The following is a 6161-nucleotide window of genomic DNA, read 5'->3' as shown; positions in this document are numbered from 1 at the left end:
CTGCAGGATTTGTCAGGTGTTTCTATGCTTTTTCCCTGTGTCTGTAAAGCCTGTTGTGTACTTTTTTTTTTTGATGCTAAAGGGAATTCTGTTCCCAAGTTTTAAAATGGCCATGTATAGACTGCAAGATATGGTGCATCTGATAATGGAAGTTGAGAAATTAAGAGATTAATTGAGATGAGTGGATAGGGAATTATGGGTTCAGGAAATACTTATATATGTATAGGGAGCACTACTATAATAAGGGCAGGAGGAAATATGGCATCTTGTTTTGTCTCCTTGTTTTCTTTGTTATAAGAACTATATCCAAAATATAGGGATTGGATCTGTGACTTCTCCGTGAAGAGAAAATGTTCTTTAGCTGCTCAGAGTATAACTTCATTTGGACAAGTCAGACCTGAGAGTTGAATCCAGACTTTCCTGGTTCCAAGGCCAATTCTAAACACCGTCACTCAGTCTTTGCCTCAACTGCATGAGGAATATTTCTTTTTCTTGTAGTTCACAGCTCTTATTAGTTGTTGACTAAACATTTGCTTTATGTATTCTATGGATTGAACAAATGTGATGTGCAGAAATGGGAGTTTCTTCTATATCGGATGAAAACCAAGAGCAGTCAGACTTTCAGATGGGAAAGTTGAGATTTGTCAGAGGAAAAAACCTTCATGCTTTCCTTAAAACCTAAAAGGACTTGAATTTACCTGTAGTCAGGAAAACAAAACAATTGATTTAGAAAAGACATGTAGGTTTATTGTGAAAAGTGGAAACCAGAGCTACCAGCTAGGATTCTGGATTCCTGAGCAGGTTTCTCAAGATCCTAGAAGTTTGTTACATAACACTTCATAAACATTCTAAGTTGAAAAGTAACTTGTAAGCATCTAGTTCAGTCTGTCTCAACAAGAATACTACTACCACAACAGGTTTTTAAATCTGTGAGTAGAGCCCTATCTTCTGAAGGGAGCCCATTTTACTTCCAAGAATGGGAAGTTTTTCTGCATAACAAGCTTAAAATTAACCCTTTATTTTCTGTTCCTTGTGATATTGTCCTCTTGTACCAAGTAGAACCAGTAATTCAATTCATTAAATAACCTAGTACATGCAAAGCTTGTGCCGAGGATACAATCTCATCTAGGGGTTTAAGATCACTTGGAATGTACCACTTGAAACTATATGTGAATGAGATGATTGGGGAAAGATAGAACACTGATAAGAAAAAGGAAGGGAGATCAGTTATAGGATTTACTTATAAATTCAGTTTTGAAAGTAAGGATTCTAAGAAGCTAAAGTGAAGATCATTCCAGCTGTATGGGATAGCCTGCTTAAAGGCACAGGGGTACTGTGAAAAGGCCAGGTTAGGTGCAGTAGGTGGAGCAGTGGAAGGAGCACCTGGCCTCAAGTCAAAATTTCATTTAAGTTCAAACCTTGCCTTGAGACATTAGTTATGTGACCGTGGGCAAGTCCTTTAACTATGCCTCAGTTTCCTCATTTATAAAATGAGCTGGAGAAGGAAAGAGCAAACCACTGCATTATCTTTGTCAAGAAAACCCCAAATGGGATCAAAAAGACAGACGACACAAAAACAAACAACAACAACAAAAAAGACTTAAAGTGTATAGTGGAATAATGTGAAATATTTGGAAAAGCAGTTTGGAGCCATATCATGGAAGGCTTTGAATGACAATAACAGGAGATCGTATCATTTAATCCAGAGGCAACAAAGCACAGAAGATTGATGAGGTTTGTGATGTTTAGACCTGTACTTGAGAAAGATTTTGTAGATCTAGGGAAAATGAATTGGAGAGGGGATATATAAAACTACAACCTGACTTATTAAACTCCCAAAGACAAATTTTCCTAAGTTATGGCTTAAGTTTAGGTTTCCTCCCCTAAAAATATACAATCTGTAATCCTAATCAAATGTGGACCAGATAATTTGTTCTTACAAGAACAATGAAATATTAAATACAATGAATGAAAGAAATATTAAATACAAAAGAAAGACAGCAGACATTAAGCATGATAAACTAGGCAGAAGAATAACTCATAGCTATTGTTACAATCTCCTGAAAGGTTGATACTTGGATTTCTTAAGAACATAAAAGTTGTCCATGATACAACTAGATATTTTCCATTACCTTCAGCTCTGTACTGTCAAAACTCCATGAACTTGTTTTCTGTTGAAATGGCCAGGCCTGAATCAATTTTTGGTGGTGATCGTTCTCTTTAAGAACTCTTCAAGAATAACTGGTGAGATTCCTGCCTTGCTCTTTTGCTCCAATCTGATCAAAATTCCAGACTTTTAAACTCAAAGATCACTTGTCCCAGACATACCCATCTAAAGATAAATGCTCATTTTTGTCTCAGAAATGGAGTCTTAGGTTTTTCCGAGCTTCACATTCAATTAGGAGAACATTTCAAAAGATAAGTTCTCTAATCTTGAGTCACCCATGATCAGAAATGGACTCTAGAGTTCCCAAGTAATTGGTCAGAATCAGAACTGGCAACTGACCATGTTCCATGGAATAGATCCCACAGGTTGTTTCTACTTTTATTTACCAGCATCTTTGCTAGATTGTACAAGTGTAGGTAGAATCTTAAGGTTGCTTTAATTTGCATTTTTCTCAGTGATTTTGAACCATTTTTTCCTAGGTAGAAATGGTTGTATTTTGTGTGTGTGTAGTGTGAATTATTCAGATCCTTTGACCATTTGTTTACTAGGGGAATGCTTTTAATCCTATCCATTTGTATCAATTCCCTATAGATTTGGATGTTAGATTTTTATCATCTATTTCATGCAAATTGTGCACCTCTCCCCAATCCATATTTCTTTTGGAAGATCCTAGCTCACCCTGTAGATTCTCCTTCTTTATACCTGCTTCCTCCTAGAGCTATCATTTAAGAAGGACACTCAAGAGGGACAATCATGTCTCATTCTTGACTTCCTTTACCATGCCCTTTCTCTAACCTATCTAGGAGTCCTCAAACTAAGGCCCACGGGCCAGATGCAGCAGCTGAGGATGTTTAACCCCCTCACCCAGGGTTATGAAGTTTCTTTATTTAAAGGCCCACAAGACAAAGTTTTTGTTTTTACTATAGTCCGGCCCCCTTCAACAGTCTGAGGGACAGTGAACTGGCCCCCTATTTAAAAATTTTGAGGACCCCTGCTATAGCCTCATGTGTGATCTGGAATACACACATAGGAAGTGTTTTCTCCTCTTTCACCTCTCCCTCTCTGCACAGCTCTGCCCTGAACTTCTGTTTAAAGAGGTCATCCAGATCAACTAGGGCCTCGTTTCTCCAGGATGCACTCTGGCCTTTCTGCTCCCTTCTCCAGCCCGGAATTTTTCAGCTTTCATTTTGTGTTATCTGCCCTCCCTTCATTAGAATATAAGCCCTTTGAGGTTGGGACTGGCTTTCTTTTCACTTGTATTTTTATTCCCAGTGCTTAGCACAGATTAAGGGTTTAACATGCTTGTTGAATGATTTAAGAACTTTTACTTTTTTGTTATCAAAAGTTTCATCTCAAATTTTTATAATCTGGTATCCCTTGTTCACATTAGGTTACAAATTCTAACTGCAAAAGTACAGTCTTCCATACTTTTGTTTTTAATAGTGTGACTTTTGGTACTGTACTTAGATCATTTATCCACTTTTAATTTGTTGTAATATTAAGTGTTAAGATGCTGATGTAAACCTATTTTTCAATAAACTGCTTACTCTTTTCGTAAATAGTTTTCAAATTAGAAGTTTTTTTTTTCTAAGTAGTTTGCATTTTGGGGTTTAATTCATGAACAAGAACAACTGCTATGGCTATTTGTTTTTAGGTCTTGCTGGTGTAATAACCTTCTCAAGGGTTACTTCCTCAACTCCTACTCAAGCAGTGGCCTGTAAAGGGGAGATGGGGAGAGCAGCTTCCAAAGGTCTAAGGTGTTAGTAATCCTGAGCGACTGAGGTTTCCTGTAGTTCAAAAACTCCCATTCAGTGTATTCCATAAACAAAATATATATATATCATAATTGTTACAAAAAGCACTTACCTGAACCACTTGCACACTCTCCCCTCTTGGAGAAAGTAGGTTTAACTTTCTTATAGAACTCCACAAGAGTACTGACTCTTGAGAGGCAAGCAAAGTTACACTCATGGAGAGCTTTATGAGGACTCCACAAAGGAGAAAAGAACTTGCAATAATCAGGAACTTTGGCCCATGGATTCTAGAATTAAATCCACTTTGCTCTTGTAGAGTCCTGAAACTGCCTTTCCTCCTTATCTGCTTTGTCCTCAGTCTAACCCTCAACTCCTAAAGCAAGTGTTGCCAATATCCACTGTAGGGACTGCTACTGACATCTATGGGAATTCTGGCTCTTGTGATCTTTCAAATTTCACAAGGTTGTCACATGGTCAAGGGCAGGTGAGGAAGGAAGAAGAGGGAGAGGAGGAAGCATTTCCACTCACTACATCCTCTCCATTCCCAGGCAATTCCTTTTCAGTTCTTAACTACTGGATTTTACAACCATTCACTGACCCACTGCTGCAAATGCAGCATTTAAAAATGGCTGGTATTACAGATTAACCCAGTGTCGTTTATCATGTTAGCCAATTAAGATATTTCCTGTGTTGTATCATCTGTTCTTATCCAATGATCAGAATATTTTAATCTTTCTACAGTGATTGCTTGCTCCTTTGATTTTGATTTGATCTGAAAAGTCTGGGATTTTTGTTTCTATCAATTGGGTGTGGACTGACACTTCCATTGATGTGCTTTAAAAAATTACAAATACATATATGTAGTAATGTTTTTGGCTTTTTTATCAGGCAACATGCTGGGTGAAGTAAGCAGAACCAGGAAGACAATACACAAAAAGATTAAAGTGCAAAAAAACTTTGAACTATGATGAATTTTAAAGACAAATCTCTAACCTGTAAAGATTTACATTAAGTAACTAAATACAAAACTTGTGATCATTTTGTAGGTCAGTTTGTTTAAAAGTTTTTCTGTTAGAAGGGAACTTTCAATGAAGCTATCAAATGGAGTGATTAGGTTTATTTGCATACTCCAGAGTACAGATTTAGTAATAAATGGTAAAAACTGCAGATTCAAGTTTTGTTTTGATATAAAGAAGTCTTCTAAGAAGTAGACCTGTTAAAAAATGAAATGGATTGCTTTGAAAGGTGATGGGTTCTTCTTGGCTAGGCTGCTTCAAGTGGAGAATGAAGATCAGAGTGTTGTGGAGTGGATTTCTCTTTAGATATGGCTTGCCCAAAAGGAACTTTGAGGTCCCTTCCAACCCTGAGATTCTTTAATGTTGTAGTTTTGTAATTTTTTAACTGTACAGGAACAGGAGAGATTGCCTTCTGAATTCCACCAAATACTCTACTTCTTTCTGCTAGGTATGTAGGGCAATTTTTGATTATCTATACGAAATAGTAGTGACCCAAGGGGCCAGGGCACATTTTCCTTCCTTTCCCCATCACTCTGGTTGGGTCCAGTTTTGGGCCTGATCCACATTCTTGTTGCCATGTGCATACTGCCACCATTGCTGTCTGAAGAGAGAGAGAGATAGCAGAGAAATCCCTTTCTCTCTACTAGAAATCCAAAGGAGACCTGGAATTGGATGAGTTCTCACAAAAAAAGCCACCTTGAAAGACACTGGAAGCTGTTTCTCCACATCCTAGTATCTCACTGAATAGGCAGTTTTTCCTGCCTCATTCTTCAGTCTTCTTGAATATAGGTCCAGTCACAAAGATAGACAACAACCAATCAGAAGTTGCTGGTCACATGTTCTCTAGCAAGGGGCCAGACTTTGTGGCTCACTACAAGGGGCCACCAGGCTTGCTCAGCCTCTTCACCATTAGGACATACACAGCCAAGAGCATAAGGTGTGCATAATCCATCAATAGATTATAGTGGTTATTAAGAAACATGTCCAGGTATGGACAAGATACTGCTCCAATGAGAAAGCACAGAGAGCCACATCTGCTCTTTCATAAGACTACAGGACAGGTCCTACACTGATTGAGTAGCAATGGAGAAAAATCAGTCTGGAATCATCTTAGTTATCTACAGTGTGAATTCCTGATCAAGTGTTTCTTTCACTTTCGTGCTTTAGGCAATTAAGACACTGAGTAGCAGAAAAGGTGCTGATTATATTGTAGAATAAGTTCTC

This window comes from Sarcophilus harrisii, chromosome 4 (assembly GCF_902635505.1).
Source record: "Sarcophilus harrisii chromosome 4, mSarHar1.11, whole genome shotgun sequence".
Taxonomy (NCBI): Eukaryota; Metazoa; Chordata; class Mammalia; order Dasyuromorphia; family Dasyuridae; genus Sarcophilus; species Sarcophilus harrisii.
The sequence above is the reverse complement of the archived record's forward strand: the minus strand, read 5'-3'. Positions refer to the sequence as shown.